The sequence below is a fragment of the Drosophila nasuta genome, unplaced genomic scaffold (assembly GCF_023558535.2).
Source record: "Drosophila nasuta strain 15112-1781.00 unplaced genomic scaffold, ASM2355853v1 ctg37_pilon, whole genome shotgun sequence".
In the NCBI taxonomy this organism is placed as follows: domain Eukaryota; kingdom Metazoa; phylum Arthropoda; class Insecta; order Diptera; family Drosophilidae; genus Drosophila; species Drosophila nasuta.
In genome coordinates, this window is record NW_026869542.1 from 47,601 (window position 1) to 68,431 (window position 20,831).

Sequence of the window (20,831 nt, forward strand, 5' to 3'; positions counted from 1 at the left end):
GATTTCCCGTCCCGTAATCCAATTCCAAGTAAATCTATTGATGTAAACAAAGTAACTGAGGTGCGAGTAGACTTAGCCGAAATTACAGACATTGGCTAATCGCTGAACAACAACGCGATCAAGATATAGTTGGTATTGTGGCACAGCTAAATTCAGGTGAAATGTCAGATGATTTATCAAGAACATACGAGATGAGAGGCGGACTATTATACCGCAATATACAAAGAAATGGCAAAACTCGCTGTTTGCCTGTTATTCCTCGCGCCTTCGATGGTCCGTCATTAATAATGTCCACGAGACAATAATGCATCTTGGTTGGCAGAAGACCCTTGACAAAGTTTATGAGCAATATTGGTTTGAGAATATGTCGAAATACACCCGAAAGTTTGTTGAAAATTGCATAACATGTAAGATTTCTAAGCCAACGTCAGGCAAGGTGCAATGGAGATGCATCCTATTCCCAAAGTAAAAATTCCATGGCATAGTATGTGATAGTACAGATTGATGGGTTTACTAAGTTTGTTTATTTGTATCATACCCTTAATTTGATACAGAAAATTGTATCAAAGCAGTGAAATCAAGCATATCACTTTTGGAGTACCCAATCGCATAATTGCAGACCAAGGTAGAAGTTTTGCAAGTAGTAAATTTCGTGAGTTCTGTATGTCAAATAAAATCGAGTTGCATTTAATAGCCATTAGGCGCTAGTCGAGCTAATGGACAGGTGTGTCATGAGCACGATGAAGGGAATGTTGACGGCTGTAGAAACAGGGGAGCGTTCATGGCAGGATGCTTTGAAAGATGTGCAGCTTGCTATGAACTGCACAAGTAATCGTGTAACAAAATTCAGCCCATTAGAACTGTTAATAGGCAAAGAGGCGAGACCACTAGGTATGGTAAATTTAAATGAAGAGAGCGAAGTTGATATTAATGATGCGCGAGCACGAGCCATAGAAAATATCGATAAAAATGCAGTGTACGAGAAAGAGAGAGTTGATTTCAATAAGGCGAAAATTGTGAAGCACAAGGTTGGCGATCATGTCTTATTAAAATGTGAAGAGCGGCATCAGACTAAACTTGACCCAAAGTTCAAAGGGCCATTTGTGGTGATTGAGCTGTTGGAAGGTGACAGATATCTGCTGAAGTCATTGATAAATAAAAGAACATACAAGTATGCGCACGAAAGCTTGCGGAAAATGCCGGATGAGTGCATTGAGACTGAAATGATTGAAGAGGATGACAACGTTGAAAGAGACGTAAGCCTTCAAACAGGGATGATTGCGGTGAAAAAGACGTAGATCATCTGACCATCTCTGCCACCGAGGGTGCAGGGAACATCTTACATGGGGCTGGTCCAAGCAGCAATGTTCATGTTGATGAAATTGTTTGTGGCGGATGGTTGATCAAGTGAAAGGTCAAGGCACTGCAGGTGCATAGCGTCGCAGAGTGGCGGCAAGAGCTCGAGAACCATGTAATGATAAAATCGGTAGCCAAATGGGCGAGTTTCTACTGAAACTGTCATTTGAAGTGTAAAATAAAACTAGATTGTATGTTCTGCAAAATATCATGACTAAGAATAAGTACAGTAAGAAAAGTTGAAATTTAATAAGAGATATAAGACATGGTGCCAAACTTGATGCTTAAATTTGATAATGCACACGAGGTCGTGTGAGAGTCAGGAAGGCCGTGTCGCGAACAGACAGTTAAATTGTAAAGTTTGAATTCCCATGACTGTTAAATTAGCATAATTAGATTAGTAATGTAAATGTTAAGAACATTGTTAGTGTTAAGAAACGCTAAATAAAGATATGAAGAAAAAGGATGGTTGATTGGTGAAGGCGAGGTCCAAGCGGGACGGCTATACGGGCTGAGCGTGGCGCGATTGTTCTCGAAGCGTCAGTGAAGAAGAAGACGGACCGAGAGACATTGGCGACTCGCTACGCTTTTACTAAATCATAAATCATAAATCATAAAGAATCATAATGGAAAATATTAATTTGAATGATTCTTCTACATATACCTATTATTGAATTTCAAGCATATTCTTTAATTGCAAATAATAAAAATAATTTTCGATTATGGCATCAGAGATTTGGGCATGTTAGCAATAGCAAATTACTAGAAATAAAAAGAAAAAATTTGTTCACTGATAATAGTCTTCTTAACAATTTGAATTGTCCGATGAAATATGTGAAGCTTGTTTAAATGGAAAACAAGCCAGGTTACCCTTTAAGCAATATAAAGATAAAAGCTACATAAAAAGACCATTGTTTGTAGTTCATTCCGATGTTTGTGGCCCTATTACACCCGGTACAATAGATAGTAAAAATTACTATGTAATTTTTGTAGACCAGTTTACACATTATTGTGTAACCTACCTAATAAAGTTCAAGTCTGATGTATTTAACATGTTTAAAGACTTTGTTGCGAAAAGCGAGGCGCATTTTAATTTAAAAATCGTTAATTTGTATATTGACAATGGAAGAGAATATCTTTCAAATGAGATGCGTGAGTTCTGTTTTCAGAAAGGCATCTCATATGAGATTGCAAAGACGCCATACGAGATGTGGCATGATAGAAAGCCCAATCTAAACCATTTAAAAGTTTTCGGCTCAACTGTGTATGTACACTATAAAACCAGAAAAAGAAAATTTGATGATAAGTCGTACAAGACTATTCTGGTTGGTTATGAACCTAACGGTTTTAAATTATGGGATTCTATCAATGAAAAATTTGTTGTTGCAAGAGATGTGATTGTTGATGAAACCAATATGTTTCACTCTAGAGCTGGAAAACATGATACAAAATTCCTGAATGATAGTAAGGATGTTAATCAAAGAGAATTCCTGAAAGATAGTAAGGAAAGTGGTCATGGCAATTTTCCGAATGAAAGTAAGGAAAGAGATGAAATTGTAATCCTGAATGATAGTAAGGATGTTAATCAAAGAGAATTTCTGAAAGATAGTATGGAAAGTGATCATGGCAATTTTCCAAATGAAAGTAAGGAAAGAGATGAAATTGTAATCCTGAATGATAGTAAGGATGTTAATCAAAGAGAATTCCTGAAAGATAGTAAGGAAAGTAATCATAGAAATTTCCCGAATGAAAGTACGGAATGTATTGTAAGCAAACAGCCTAGACAAATTGAATGTGATGAAAATTCAATTAATTGCATTGACAACAACAATGATATTGAAATATTCACTAGACGAAGTGAAAGATTAAAAGGAAAGCAACAGATATCTTACAGTGAAGACAATACAAATTTTAATATGTTCGTTATGAATGCTCATACAATTTTTAATGACGTCCCAAATTCATATGAGGAAATCAATTGTAGAAATGATAAACTTCTTTGGGAGGAAGCCATTAAAGCTGAGCTGAAGTCTCATGAAGAAAATAATACTTGGACAATTGTTAAAAGGCCTGAAAACAAAAACATCGTTGATAGCAGATGGGTATTTTCTATTAAACATGACGAATTAGGAAATCCTATAAGGTATAAAGCAAGGCTAGTTGCTCGTGGGTTTACTCAACAGTTCCAAGTCGACTATAACAAAACTTTTGCACCAGTTGCTAGAATTTTAAGTTTTCGACTCATATTATCACTATCAGTTCAATACAATTTAAAAGTACATCAAATGGATGTAAAGACATCATTTTGAATGGAATACTGAATGAAGAAATATATATGCAACCTCCCCAAGGTATCCCATGTAATATTCAAAATGTGTGTAAGCTAAATAAGGCAATTTATGGACTCAAGCAAGCAGCTAGATGCTGGTTTGAAGTTTTGAGCAAGTATTAAAAGATTGCGGATTTGTTAACTCTCCTGTCGATCGTTGCATATATATAAATGAAAAAGGCAATATCAAAGAAAACATATATGTTTTGTTATATGTTGATGATGTGGTAATAGCAACCGGAAATGTGGAAAGAATGAATAGCTTTAAAAACTATTTAATAAAAAGTTCAAAATGACTGACTTAAATGAAATAAGATATTTCATTGGGATAAGAATAGAAACATTTAAAGATAGAATTAGCTTAAGCCCGTCTGCATATATTAAAAGGGTTTTAAATAAATTTAATATGGAAAACTGCAATCCAGTTAGTATCCCACTACCAAGCAAACTAAATTACGACCTACTTAATTTAGACACAGATTGTAATGCTCCATGCCGAAATCTTGTAGGCTGCTTAATGTACATAATGCTTTGTACACGTCCCGACTTAGCCACTGCTATACATATTTTAAGCAGATATAATAGCAAAAATAATTTGGAGCTATGGCAATGCTTAAAAAGGGTACTTAGATATTTGAAAGGAAATATTAATATGAAATTGATCTTTAAGAAAAATCCCTCTTATGAAAATATCTTAGTTGGTTTTGCAGACTCCGACTGGGGCGGCAGTAATATTGATAGGAAAAGTACAACGGGATATTTATTAAAAATGTTCGATACGAATCTAATTTGCTGGAATACAAAAAGGCAAAATTCAGTAGCAGCTTCATCAACTGAAGCAGAATACATGGCTTTATTTGAAGCTGTAAGAGAAGCCTTATGGTTAAAATCTTTACTAGAGACTGTTAATATAAAGCTTGAAAGACCTATTAAAATTAATGAAGCAACCAAGGTTGTATCTCTATTGCTAACAATCCCACTTGCCATAAAAGATCCAAACACATTGATATTAAATATCATTTTGCCAGAGAGCAAGTGGAAAATAATGTTATTTGTATTGAGTATATATCCACAGAGAATCAACTTGCTGACATCTTTACCAAGCCGTTGCCAGCTGCAAGATTCAACGAACTACGTACCAAGATTGGAATGCAAGATGACTGAATGGAGAACACTGTTTTTTAATTTAATTGAATTCACTATTTTTATTTGCATTATTTAGATAACGAAAACTAACTGAATTATTTGTTTAATTGTTTTGTTTCATACTTTAAAAATATTTTTTAACAAAATGAAGTATGAAATATTGTTATGTTAAGTTAAGAAGTGGTCTGATCAGGTTTTTCTGGGTTTTCCCTGATCCACGTAGCGAATGCTAGATCACATTGTTTACCCCAGAACGCACACAAGCCACAGTAGACTTAGTTTATAATGAAACTAATTTTTAATTTTGTTTACTATTCTAAATGTTATTTTTGAGGGGCGTGTTGAATATCCCATATTCAAAAATAACATTTGGTATTTTTCTTTATTAAGTATTTTGATATAATTAGAATTAGGTCACATTAAAATGTAACTCGATCTCTTTTGCGTCTGCTAGCTGTGGAGTGTGGTTGTGTTTCGTGCTTGAAAGGAGCTTAAAGCCAATGAAATATAAAATAACATAAAAACTAAATCTGTGTTTTATTAATCAATCAGAGTAGTAAAATACATTTTTACCTCAAAATATCAACAAATTACAATTTCAATTTGAATACAATTTCTCCATCATCCTATTTTGATAGAGTATAATTACCAGTATTTAATTCTTTAATGTGTAGATAATCAACTTCATCATAGCGTGCCGGGAGGTAAATTCCAATTTCAATGTTAATTTTAGGGAATTGGTATTAAATTTACTAGGAACCTTAGACGCTCCATAGATTCTGAATTCCTATTCCTTGGTAGAGCGTTGAAAGGGAGCTTCTTCTTCTGATTTATTCCATTCAAATAATTCGCTGTTGTTTGAACCGCGATGTCATTGGCGAGGAATTGAATGTCCTCAGCAAGAGGAGTAATAAGAGGAAGATTAACTTCGGTGAAGTCAATCTCCTCTCCCTTGGTAGCCTCGTTTGATGGATTCATCCTGATTATTTGATGTGTGTGTGTGTGTGTCTAGTACTGCTGGTGCTATTAAGTGCTGCTACTGCTCCTGCTGTTCAGTGTTGGTCGTGTATGCTCCTGGCGGTGATGATACTGCTGCTGCTGATGTTGTTGAGTGATGAGTGCTGATGACCGAATGATATTTTCCTTCGAGTGGCTAGCTGATTTTATACTTGACACTTTCCCCTTCCACTGTTGTTTTCAAAGGTTTTCATTACCTAAGGACGTTTTCCTTTGATTGGTTGACTTTCTACCTGTTGCTACCTGTAGGACTTCTCAAGTGCTAGAGAAGGACAACCATCCCACTGATAAGTGTCTCTACCCTTCAACCGACATACACCACATTAAAAATTCTAAACACAAATGTTTACAGTCCCAAAATTTTGAAAACGTTCATAATTGTACTTAATGTTTTTCCTAAATATCTGACTACTTCTAATGGTGGCTGTAAATTCCCAAAACTATCAAAATAATAAGAATCTGATCCTCTCTTGTAATATGCTACCCAATGCGTTCCATTCGATATTGAGTCTGCTAAATTTATTATTCCACACTCGAAATGATGTGGAAATTTGGGTAATTGATCCTTCATATAAACACCTCGAAAATGAGGAATCTTTCTAAAGGCAAACTTCATTATATCAAAGTTTGATAATGCTCTCTTGGGTAGCTTACCTATTAGTTTTTTTGAACGCGTTTTTGTCTTTGATTATTTCTAGCAAATGATATACCATATCCATTTTTGTATGGTTGTAAATACAAACCAGCTCCCAATGCAACCGTTTCCATTTTTTATTATGCCTCTTGTTTTCCTCTAGATGTTGTTTAACCATCTTTGCATTGTTAATAGATTTTACTATTGCTGCACTACCTGACGCCAAACTACCCACAGCGCTCAGAGCTGTTAAAATTGGGACAAGTGGTAAGAACCCACCTATCTTGGGTACATTTATAACACGTGGAATAACAACATTTTTCCTACATCCCATCGAGTTCGATACTGCTTTACGTGCAACTTTTATTGCACTCAAGATATCAAGCGGTTTATTCTTTTCAATTCCTTTGTATCCTTTTTGATTATTGTAGCCAATGATGTTTTCACTCTTTTCTTTCTCTCCTGATTTGATCCCATTCCAAATTTTTTCTTCGAATTCATCATGTTTGTTACAAAGTATGCTGCTGCTCTCTCTCCAATACTACTGTCTAACGCTTTTACACGATTCCAAGCCTTTTCAATTAAAACTGAGTCGGCTTTATGACGTTCACTCAACTCTTTACTGTTTGAATATGCAATATCATGCTCTCTACACGCTTCATCCAAACCATTAATTCCACGATCGCCACGTGCTAATCGTTTCTCTAACTTTGTTCCAGGTTCACAGTAATTGTATCCAGGTATATGAGCCTCAAAAGGTAGAGTCTATTATATTGTTTACAAGACCACTACCCTGTTTGAATTTTGATTTTGAACTAATTAAATTATAAAACGTTTGGCCATTTTATAGCAACCTCAATCAACAAACGTTTCCCATTGAATGAAGTACTTCTCTCACTAACATGCGTTTTTAAGACATAAGAAAAGCATACTAGTACGAAACATTGAGGGTGGTGGACATGGAGAGAATAATCAACAACCTCGAAATAGTGTTTTGCTACCCAATACAATTAGAGCATTAATTTTTGGACCATCAAATTGTGGAAAACCAATGTGATGCTTAGTCTTATAGAGAGTCCCAATGGTCTCAAATTTGAAAATATTTATGTATTTTCAAAGAGTTTATACCAACCCAAATATGAATATTTGGAAAAACTTATCAAACCAATTCAAGGAATGGGACATTTTACGTTCTCCGAAACGATGCAGTGTTATCACCGCACGAAACTAAAAATAATTCCATTATGATATTCGATGATGTGGCATGTGAAAAGCAGGATAATATCCGAAACTATTTTTGTATGGGAAGACATAAGAATATTGATTCATTCTATTTATGTCAAACATACACACATATACCGAAGCATTTAATACGTGACAATGCTAATTTTATTATAATGTTTAAACAAGATGATTTGAACATGCGTCATATATATCGAGATCACGTAAACAGTGACATCTTTTATGGAAATTTTACGAAAATGCTGGGAGGAGAAATTTGATTTCTACTAATCTCTAAAGATGATGATATGAAAAATGGGCGATACAGAAAAGGCTTTGATCAATTCATTATACTTTAAAAATATGAATATAAAACTAATGATATGATGATTAAACAACAGTCCAAACTCAGATTTCAAAATGTCTACATCACTAACATTTGCATTAAATGGAAACACATCAGTTATAACCGAAAATTTTTTCCCACAAATTGAATTAAATAGAAATTATGAGTGTGCTCTCATTGACTTTCACACATACAATTCTATACCAAACGTAGATAGAGGGAACAATCTATTTCATATTGGAAATAAATGTATAGAAATACCTGTTGGATCGTATGAACTCGAAGAGATTGCAACATATATTATTGATGTCCTAAAGGGGTATGGTTCTTATGATGCGTTAAAAATAGAAACCAACAACAATACGCCTAAAGTTCAAGTTACCACTAAAAAGAAACAGTATATTTTAATCGTGAAGGAAGTATTGGAAAGCTATTTGGATTTGGTGCACGTATTCTAAAACCGCACAATACTGAAATTTATGTCTCAGATAACCCTGTGAATATTTTAAAAGTAAATACAATTAGATTTGAATGCAACATTATCAGTGGCTCATATGTGGGTAATAGACCAAATCATGTGCTTCATTAATTTGGGATCAATGTTCCTCCGGGATATAAAATGAGTATTACACCACGAAACTTGATTTATTTACCTATCAACACTAGAGAAATAAGCACGCTCGAAGTACGGATAACTGATCAGGATGGGGAATTAATCAATTTTCGAGGGGAACCTATATCAATTCGTCTTCATTTACGAGCAACGGAATGATTATTTATAATAAAAGATCGTCACATCACCTCACAACTCCCATTACTAAATGTAAAGGTGAAGTGAAAACACCATAATCATTACCATCTCGAGGACCATCATATCCACGACCTGCGGTATCATTAAAAATAAACTGATTTTAAAATCACTTGGATTTAATATTCAGTAAAATTACTACCTTCATTTCAAATGAATGAAATTTTGTTGTGCAAGATAAACCTCACAATGATGAGAGTATCACGAAAAAGAATATCACACTTATTACCCATATCAGCAGAACTTCAAAACAAATGATGAAGTTCGTATTACAATACAAAACCAAGATTTGTATGTGTTGCCGTCTGAAAGTTTCCTCCACTTTGAAGGGACACTTAGTGAAATTACTAACCAAAATTCGGGCACAAGTACAACAAATGATGTTGCCGGCTTGCTTAAAAATAATTGCATGGCCTATTTTTGGATGAAATAAGATATGAATTGAACGGATGCGAACTGGATAGAACACGGTTTACTGGAATCACATCTACTCTGAAAAACTTTCTTTCCATTGGTCGACAGGAGTCTCAATGTTATCGTAATGCCGGGTGGAGTGGAGGAGAGAGTATATCTTCCGGATGTCATTTCAGCTTTTCAATACCACTAAAAATGCTAATGGGATTCGCTGAAGATCATAAAAAGTTATATTAAATTGTAAACATGAACTCATTCTCTTTCTAGCTAAAAATATGAATATGTTTGAAAAACAGACGGAGGTGTTGAACATAAAATTGCTATACAGAACATTAGTTGGAATGTACCCACATTGTTCCAAGCGATACTACTAAAATTAAAATGTTCAATGTAGTCAAAAGTGGAGCTACACTTCCACTTTCATTCCGCAGCTGGGATTGTTATATAAATCCCTCGTTGATACAGGGGACTCATCATGTATGGAACGTTAAGCTAGCTGCAAATAGAGAACGTCCACGGTTTGCAGTCATTGCGTTTTACATTAAATGGCAATCTAATTACAAACAATTTGAGAAATGCAAAGTGTATTTAAATTCTGAAGTCTATCCATATGAAGATTTAAATGTAAAATTCAATGAAAATCGGTTTGCTGCCTTGTATGATATGTACGTGAAATTCCAAGAGAGTTACTACAACCGCGAGCCTCGTCCACTTTTATCACCACTAGACTTCAAGTCAAAGGCTCCTATTGTTGTTGTTGATCTTTCATATCAAAACGAGTCGGTCAAATCAGGGCCAATTGATGTTAAAATTTCAACTGAATTAAGAGTACCAAGTGAGTTGAATACAAAGGTATATTGCCTTCTCATTCACGATCGTCTAGTTGACCGGATTAGTTCAACGTATCGTATAATTTTTTCTCAAAATATTTCTTCATTCACCTTTTGGAAATCATTACGAGTAGACGTCAACGGATCGAAAGAAATTTAAAATGATATTGATTGAAAACAAGACCAACTCCACAACTCATATTTCGATACAACAACTTATAACTGGAATAAATAATTTTATGAAAATGTTTAAGGAAAAATTTTTCCTGAACACATGGAATATTTATCAGAATCATTGAAATATTTTAATAATAGAATATGTGATGGTCCATTGGTTTCTAATGTTCATGGACAACATTTCGCATCCTGCTGTTGGGCTCATAACGATGTGGAGGATGTAGTCGATACATGTGCCTGTCATTTCTATACTGTTCGCTCACAAAAATCAAAAAAAAATTATAAAATGTATGTTAATTTAGAGAATCGATTTTAAACAATGTATTTGGAAATAAAATTATGTTACATACAGAACATGCAAAGAAGAATAGTATATAAAGATATACTATTCTTCTTTGCATATTCTGGGAAATGGAATTTTATAGCACTATTCGGTTTTTCTTTCAGATTTTCTATTTTATCTTCAAGTGTCTTGGAAATGGTGTTGTACTCTCTTCTGAATTACATCATGTTCCCATCCTTTTTAACGTTCATCACGTCTTCCTTCCTCCGCTCCGATTTCGAATACATTCGAATTGACGAGACAAGTGGGCGTCACACCTTCGTTCGTTTTACAGGTAGCGTTGAGATTTCGATTGCATTCGAAATGATGAGACAAGTGGGCGTCACACCTTCATTCGTTTTACAGGTAGCGTGGCGCCTACGATCGTTTTACAGCTAGCGATGCGTCACGTGAAGGCGCCTTCGATCGTTTTTCAGGTAGCGTTGGGCTTCTGAGCATTTTACAGGTAGCGTGGCGCCTACGATCGTTTTACAGTTAGCGATGGGTCACGTGCAAGGCGCCGTCGATCGTTTTCAGGTAGCGTTGGGCTTCTGAGCATATTTCATCACGTTTCGTAACGTTGATTCGTGTTAGACGTTTACGTATTCGTTCGTCTTGGATGTGGCGCTGCGTCACGTTTCCTTCCTTTCGTTTCGTAACGTTTCGATCTAGTATGATGCGTTGCCCCACGACCTACGTTTTCGAGGTGGGTGTTCGCGCGTTCGTACGCTACGTTCGTTAAAGAACGTATCACGTTTTCGTAGGACGACTTCGTCTCACGTTTTCGAGTACGATCTACGAATCGTATTTCAACTGCGACCCCGACCCCGATCCCTCACCGTCCCGTCTCGGGACACGCGACCTCGACCGCGACTCCGACTACGATGCAGTGTTATCACCGCACGAAACTAAAAATAATTCCATTATGATATTCGATGATGTGGCATGTGAAAAGCAGGATAACATCCGAAACTATTTTGTATGGGAAGACATAAGAATATTGATTCATTCTATTTATGTCAAACATACACACATATACCGAAGCATTTAATACGTGACAATGCCAATTTTATTATAATGTTTTAACAAGATGATTTGAACATGCGTCATATATATCGAGATCACGTAAACAGTGACATCTTTTATGGAAATTTTACGAAAATGCTGGGAGGAGAAATTTGATTTCTACTAATCTCTAAAGATGATGATATGAAAAATGGGCGATACAGAAAAGGCTTTGATCAATTCATTATACTTTAAAAATATGAATATAAAACTAATGATATGATGATTAAACAACAGTCCAAACTCAGATTTCAAAATGTCTACATCACTAACATTTGCATTAAATGGAAACACATCAGTTATAGCCGAAAATTTTTTCCCACAAATTGAATTAAATAGAAATTATGAGTGTGCTCTCATTGACTTTCGCACATACAATTCTATACCAAACGTAGATAGAGGGAACAATCTATTTCATATTGGAAATAAATGTATAGAAATACCTGTTGGATCGTATGAACTCGAAGAGATTGCAACATATATTATTGATGTCCTAAAGGGGTATGGTTCTTATGATGCGTTAAAATAGAAACCAACAACAATACGCCTAAAGTTCAAGTTACCACTAAAAAGAAACAGTATATTTTAATCGTGAAGGAAGTATTGGAAAGCTATTTGGATTTGGTGCACGTATTCTAAAACCGCACAATACTGAAATTTATGTCTCAGATAACCCTGTGAATATTTTAAAAGTAAATACAATTAGATTGGAATGCAACATTATCAGTGGCTCATATGTGGGTAATAGACCAAATCATGTGCTTCATTAATTTGGGATCAATGTTCCTCCGGGATATAAAATGAGTATTACACCACGAAACTTGATTTATTTACATATCAACACTAGAGAAATAAGCACGCTCGAAGTACGGATAACTGATCAGGAGGGGAATTAATCAATTTTCGAGGGGAAACTATATCAATTCGTCTTCATTTACGAGCAACGGAATGATTATTTATAATAAAAGATCGTCACATCACCTCACAACTCCCTTTACTAAATGTAAAGGTGAAGTGAAAACACCATAATCATTACCATCTCGAGGACCATCATATCCACGACCTGCGGTATCATTAAAAATAAACTGATTTTAAAATCACTTGGATTTAATATTCAGTAAAATTACTACCTTCATTTCAAATGAATGAAATTTTTTGTGCAAGATAATCCTCACAATGATGAGAGTATCACGAAAAAGAATATCACACTTATTACCCATATCAGCAGAACTTCAAAACAAATGGTGAAGTTCGTATTACAATACAAAACCAAGATTTGTATGTGTTGCCGTCTGAAAGTTTCCTCCACTTTGAAGGGACTCTTAGTAAAATTACTAATCAAAATTCGGGCACAAGTACAACAAATGATGTAGCCGGCTTGCTTAAAAATAATTGCATGGCCTATTTTTGGATGAAATAAGATATGAATTGAACGGATGCGAACTGGATAGAACACGGTTTACCGGAATCACATCTACTCTGAAAAACTTTCTTTCCATTGGTCGACAGGAGTCTCAATGTTATCGTAATGCCGGGTGGAGTGGAGGAGAGAGTATATCTTCCGGAGGTCATTTCAGCTTTTCAATACCACTAAAATGCTAATGGGATTCGCTGAAGATCATAAAAAGTTATATTAAATTGTAAACATGAACTCATTCTCTTGCTAGCTAAAAATATGAATATGTTTGAAAAAACAGTCGGAGGTGTTGAGCATAAAATTGCTATACAGAACATTAGTTGGAATGTACCCACATTGTTCCAAGCGATACTACTAAAATGAAAATGTTCAATGTAGTCAAAAGTGGAGCTACACTTCCACTTTCATTCCGCAGCTGGGATTGTTATATAAATCCCTCGTTGGTACAGGGGACTCATCATGTATGGAACGTTAAGCTAGCTGCAAATAGAGAACGTCCACGGTTTACAGTCATTGCGTTTACATTAAATGGCAATCTAATTACAAACAAGTTGAGAAATGCAAAAGTGTATTTAAATTCTGAAGTCTATCCATATGAAGATTTAAATGTAAAATTCAATGAAAATCGGTTTGCTGCCTTGTATGATATGTACGTGAAATTCCAAGAGAGTTACTACAACCGCGAGCCTCGTCCACTTTTATCACCACTAGACTTCAAGTCAAAGGCTCCTATTGTTGTTGTTGATCTTTCATATCAAAACGAGTCGGTCAAATCAGGGCCAATTGATGTTAAAATTTCAACTGAATTAAGAGTACCAAGTGAGTTGAATACAAAGGTATATTGCCTTCTCATTCACGATCGTCTAGTTGACCGGATTAGTTCAACGTATCGTATAATTTTTCTCAAAATATTTCTTCATTCACCTTTTGGAAATCATTACGAGTAGACGTCAACGGATCGAAAGAAATTTAAAATGATATTGATTGAAAACAAGACCAACTCCACAACTCATATTTCGATACAACAACTTATAACTGGAATAAATAATTTTATGAAAATGTTTAAGGAAAAATTTTTCCTGAACACATGGAATATTTATCAGAATCATTGAAATATTTTAATAATAGAATATGTGATGGACCATTGGTTTCTAATGTTCATGGACAACATTTCGCATCCTGCTGTTGGGCTCATAACGATGTGGAGGATGGAGTCGATACATGTGCCTGTCATTTCTATACTGTTCGCTCACAAAAATCAAAAAATTATAAAAATGTATGTTAATTTAGAGAATCGATTTTAAGCAATGTATTTGGAAATAAAATTATGTTACATATCATATATCTTTATATACTATTCTTCTTTGCTTGTTCTGGGAAATGGAATTTTTATAGCACTATTCGTTTTTTCTTTCAGATTTTCTATTTTATCTTCAAGTGTCTTGGAAATGGTGTTGTACTCTCTTTTGAATTACATCATGTTCCCATCCTTTTTAACGTTCATCACGTCTTCCTTCCTCCGCTCCGATTTCGAATACATTCGAATTGACGAGACAAGTGGGCGTCACACCTTCGTTCGTTTTACAGGTAGCGTTGAGATTTCGATTGCATTCGAAATGATGAGACAAGTGGGCGTCACACCTTCATTCGTTTTACAGGTAGCGAGGCGCCTACGATCGTTTTACAGCTAGCGATGCGTCACCTGAAGGCGCCTTCGATCGTTTTCAGGTAGCGTTGGGCTTCTGAGCATATTTCATCACGTTTCGTAACGTTGATTCGTGTTAGACGTTTACGTATTCGTTCGTCTTGGATGTGGCGCTGCGTCACGTTTCCTTCCTTTCGTTTCGTAACGTTTCGATCTAGTATGATGCGTTGCCCCACGACCTACGTTATCGAGGTGGGTGTTCGCGCGTTCGTACGCTACGTTCGTTAAAGAACGTATCACGTTTTCGTAGGACGACTTCGTCTCACGTTTTCGAGTACGATCTACGAATCGTATTTCGACTGCGACCCCGACCCCGATCCTCACCGTCCCGTCTCGGGACACGCGACGTCGACCGCGACTCCGACTACGTTTTCGAGGTGAACGTTCACGTGTTCGATCGTTTTGGGTACAGCGCTGCGCCCCTGATTGACAATGTACGCTACGTTCGTTAATGATAAGAGCGTATCGTAGCACGTGTTCGTCACACGTTTTCGTCCTCGATCTACGAATCGTTTTCGACTGCGATCACGAGTGCGAGCCCGAGTGCGACCCCGACCCCTGTATCGTAGCACGTGCTCGTCACACGTTTTCGTCCTCGATCTACGAATCGTTTTCGACTGCGACACCGAGTGCGAGCCCGAGTGCGACCCCGACCCCGAGGGCGTCTCGGGACAAGCGACCTCGACCCCGACCCCGACCCCGACTCCGAAGGATAGTTAACGGATTTGTGTGACGAAACGCCCCGACCCCGATCCCGATCCTTTCATCGCCCGTCTCGGGTCACGTACGATTCGCCACACAAATCCTACACTTGTCATTTCCACAGGTGACCCTAATTAAATTGCATCTTTATTACCTCACACTTGACATTTCAACAGGTGACCCTAATTAAATTGCATCTTTATTACCTCACACTTGACATTTCCACAGGTGACCCTAATTAAATTGCATTTTTATTACCCCTAAATTGACATTAATGATAGGTGACCCTAATTAACTTCCTTGTACAGGAATTAGATTTGTATAGAAATTTGATATTCCAACTACTCATAGCAATTACATCTGCTGATTCTGAGTCTTCATCTTCAGAGCCAGGTCTTTTTAAAGCAATCTCATGAATAACTCGGTTGGGGTTATTCGATAGATTTTGATGTTTAGGCAGTTGGGAGTAGAATTCTTCATGTTTGTGACATTCTCTACGAAAGATAGCTAAATTTGAAATTGGAACATGTAATAGTTCATGTCGAAGATCTGGTTTCAAATTCTGTTTAAGAGACCAATTCGGTATCGGATAGACGAGAATTAAGCGTATCTGCTATGTTCAACATAGCATCCAGATATTCATCGAAAGGTTCATTAAACTTTTGTTTCCTACGTCGTAAGCTATCTTTAATGTCTTCATCGGTTTATTGTTTTGGTATCTTTCGCATAAACGAGAACAAAGATTATACCAATTCCTATGATGAGAGCTATGAAGGACCTGAGAATAGTAAGTGAGCAAACTGATACAACGTATCAAAGTTTCCGCTCAAACAACGAGCAATTTATTCGATATATAAAGTCATCGATTGGTATATCAGTTGGTGTACCACTGAACTTAAGATGCCAATTAACAATGGTACTGGAAATTCGGTCAGGCCGATCGAGACTACCAGGTATATTTCCTGATTGATTGATTGATTGATTGATTCCCGATTCTTTGTTATTCTGATCTGGAATTTCGTTATCCCATTCCAATTGCGGTTCCTCGGAACGAACTATTGGCGGTTGGGCGGCAATATTTAAGTTTCTGAAGGCAAATTCAACCTGATCAGCGATAGTAGCGACTAGTTCAGCTCGAAAGTTATCGAGTGAAGAAGTGATAAGTCCTTGAACTCGTTGTTCAGACACAGCTGGAACGGGTGCGGTTATACTTCCTATTGATTCTCCGGGTAGGCGACTTGCTCGTGCAGTATTTCTCATGAGATTCTCTCTCTGATTAGCTCTTGTTTTGGTCGATCTCGCGGTTTAGCGCCAGCGGCTCCCGTGGCATCGCGTGGACCTGGGGGTGCTGCCACTGTATGAAGCATGCTTAACCCTTCAGATTGTTCTGAGCCAAAAATATCTCCTATCCTGCACGGCTTTTGCAAGTTGGACAAGTTTCGCTAGTATTGAGCCAATTGGAAATATATTCGGAGCGAAAGTTATGACTACAAGAGGTTTTAATTATTCAAATTCAGACGATTTTAAATCATTGCAAATTTTGCAAAGAATTAATGAACATTTTCCATAGCCCCCACGTTGGGCGCTATTTAATTATACGAGGTTCTACTCGTCTAAGCCTACTCTGTCTAGCTAACTTCGACTGGGTAGTAAGTCATCATAAATTAAAGTGCAGACAGAGTGTAATACTTGGGGAGAGGGACAGTACTCATTTCGCATCAACCTTAACGCTCGCATATTCAGTGCCCAATTAAAATCAAAAGTTTAACACATCATTGTTTTCTTCTCCATGTTATACATTATTTTAATAAACATTCTTCATATTGTTTATAAAAAAAATTATCTCTAATGAACAATAGTGCTTGATTAATTCAGCTTCTATTTATCGTTACGTTAATTTGCTTTGCTTAAACGTGTGTCTTCATGACTTAATAATACGAAAATATGTAACCAACACGGACCAACACGGAATCGAGAGCCTCACAATCACAACCCCAAATCAATTATGATTACAGACACGGCTATGCCGTACTTACGCACTTTCCATCGATGTTAGCGGGGAATAGCGACATATCTCCGCGCGACATATCTCCGCTCGGTACAATTTTCGAGCGGAATTATGTCGTTTTTGGCGGAGATATGTCGTTTTCAAAACGTCATATCTCCGCGCGGAGTTATGTCGCTTTTAAAACGACATATCTCCGCCGAGCAAAAGCGACATATCTCCGCGCGGAGATATGACGTTTCAAGGCGACATATCTCCGCGCGGAGTTATGTCGCTTTTAAAACGTCATATCTCCGCTGAACAAAAGCGCCATATCTCCGCGCGGAGATATGACGTTTCAAGGCGAAAAGTTACATCTCCGCCGATTTATTAGCAACTCATCTTCCAATAGAATAAATTTAATGTTTTTTAAATTAATTTCATACAGAAAGTTGAATAGAAAATCTTAATATTTTAACGATAATATCAATCCCTTAAAAACGCAGTTTCTCACAAGTTCTTATTAAGTATATGTATTATTTTTATTAATTTTTACATAAATCAGTTCAACTTATATATTATACATATGAACAATTCTCTGACCGAATTTGTGCGACCGTCATTACAGTGAAAAAACATAAACTCTACACATTTTAAAAATAAGGAAAGGTTATTCTCATAGCTCTAGATTAGTAAGAATAACTTTCACTTATTTTCAAATTGGTTTAGTTTATGTTTTTTCACTGTAAAGACGGTCCCACAAATTCTGTCAGAGAACATACATTTATTTAAATGCATGAAACTTAGTTTATTATTTTAATTTTTTAATTATATATATAAACATTACGGATAGCTTCTTTGACAACTTGTTGACACGTTGGACATTTTGGTTCACCACTGTCAAGATCGTTAGGATCATCGTTCTGTTCTTGATTATGAGCCAGAATTTGATCCCAACATACTGCGCAAATATTCAAATGATTACATGGGCGTAATAAAACCGATTTTGGTTCGATGAGACATACATTGCAGGGATTCATTTTAAATATAGATGAATCGGATATTTGACTAGATTTTGAGTCAGTCGACGAAAGCGATGATGTTGATGCCTTCATTTCAGATGACATTCCCGACAAATTAGAGTCCATATGCACACTGTCGAACAGGTCCTGTTTTTAAAACGGTCATTTAGCGAAACAGTTCGTGTCAAAAACCCTGTATGTCAATTTCTCCCTTGTCAAACAAATCCATTGCATCCATAATTTTTGAGCGCGATCCTGAAATTAAACTTTTAATATATTTTAATGGCTTTAATTTTATTTCGTATATACTTACACGTATAGGTTTTGGTTGTGTTGAATTACCTATCCCACCATTTTGAAAGAGAAGAGCGAATTCTCGACTTTTTCATACTCCGCATCAATTATACATTCCACGAATTTGAAAAAGTGTCCCTTTGCTCGAATTTTATTGCCCAGATTTAAATTGTATGCATCAACTGAGCCCGTGGTTCTTGTGGATCGTTTGTATACCGATATATTTTTAGGTCCTTCCTATTAAAATTAAAAGATGAATGAATAAGAGCATACATTTAAAATGATGAAATAATTACTTTCTGAAGCCACTGCTTCTAAAATATTTTAAAAAGGGCGAAAACATCTTCTTATCTAAGGCTGTGGCTTGAGCTTCAAGAAGACTAAATGCTTCAACAATCTTGCATTCCGGTAAAAGAGGTAAATATAGAAATTTCATAAACAGCATATACGCATGTTTATTGCACGAAAGCATTTTCTCCAAACCAATAGTTTTGATTGCATTTCTTTTACATGCTTGGGTAAAATGGAACCAGCAAGCAAAGAAATTCATATTTGGATGCAAATTTTTCAAAGCGTTGCGCATCGCCTTCTCATAATCCGATATAAATGATGCACCATTAAGACAGCAAATGTTTGAGTCAACATATGTAAATAGGTGTTGGTAACAGAGCTCTGTTTTACGAGTCATCAAAACAAATAGGAACGGTGTTATCTAAGAAATAAATAATAATGTCAAAGAAAAATAAAATTAAACAAACAATAAAATAATCACCTTTTGCATGTGTTTAACATAAATAAGAAGCAGTTGCTTAAAGTCCCCGAAAGGGCAAACTTTAAATGTAGCATCTATTAAAAATGCCTATTCTGCTCCTCAATATTGGCTTGCATCAAAGTGATGACCTTGTCAGACGCAAATACACAATAGGCAAATGAACTTGATGCATATAATTTCTTAAAAAACTTTCGGAAAATTTCCTTTTGTCATGCCAAAACGGTTCATGATATTTTCATTATTGAAAGCATCGCGCACGTCCTCGGGAGTAATTGGAAGAAAGGGTTGTCTTTTTCGCTGTAGAGTGCGTTTCACCGTATCATAACTTATTTCTATTTCCTCTTCTCCATTTGTTTTTCTAAATTATTATAAAACGAAACAAAAATATTAAATTCAATTATGTATATCAATTTCTGAATAATACATACACACACACCGTCATGTTTTTGAATAAATATACATATGTACCATATATATGTATACTAATTCTTGTATGTATGCGTGCATGTACATATGTGTACTTACCTCGCGAGAACATCATTAAATATTTTTTGGTGTCGTCGGAATTGGTTTGACACTTCAATTTTATTTGCGACAGCACTTCGATTTTTCCATTTCATGGCCTTGTGGTCCATGAATATGCTTAATTTTTCGGGATTGGAATAGACGCGAGCCCTATCTGCACTTAAATAAACCCGTGACGTTTCAAGGCATATCTCCGCGCGGAGTTAAGTCGCGTTAAAACGTCATATGCAATTTACAAACGAAACAATCCACTGCAAATGGTGCTGGCGTGTTTTGGTGGAGCCGTAGATCTCTCCGGAGGATCTACGCTCCTTAGAACGTCTCTATTATCGCCTTTGCCGAGCCGCTATCGAATACCGTTTATCGGGGATCTGCAGCGAAGATTCGCTGCATAGAAAATTGCCTTATTCTCGCTCTAGTTTGCTGTCCGCAGCGAGATTCACTGCCTAGTTGGCTGTCCGCAGCGAGTTTCGCTGCTTTCACTAATACTCCCTTAGGCTTGCAGGTTAGGGTGAATATCCGCCTGCGCTTCGCACGTGGCACCTGTTCAACAAGGGGGTGGTAAGGCGAGGACCGCAATGTGCAACACCTATTCCACTCTATGGAGGGTCTAGCGTCTGCAATTACCAGCAGTATGACCAATTAGCTGCATAAAATAACATTTTTATATCAAGAACTACACAGATTGACACTACTTACCAATCAGTGGCAAAGATTATAGAGAAAATTTAACAATTTCAAATTT

General features: G+C 36.3%; 1 long non-coding RNA gene across 1 annotated transcript; it reads right to left on the reverse strand.

Moving 5' to 3' along the window:
- Positions 1-18,299: 18,299 nt before the first annotated feature.
- LOC132797940 (uncharacterized) lies at positions 18,300-20,172 on the reverse strand. Its single transcript, XR_009633833.1, has 5 exons — positions 20,087-20,172; positions 19,562-19,919; positions 19,086-19,501; positions 18,809-19,026; positions 18,300-18,750 (listed from the first exon to the last, which is right to left on the reverse strand). It is a non-coding gene; the product is annotated as an uncharacterized LOC132797940 (long non-coding RNA).
- Positions 20,173-20,831: the final 659 nt, after the last annotated feature.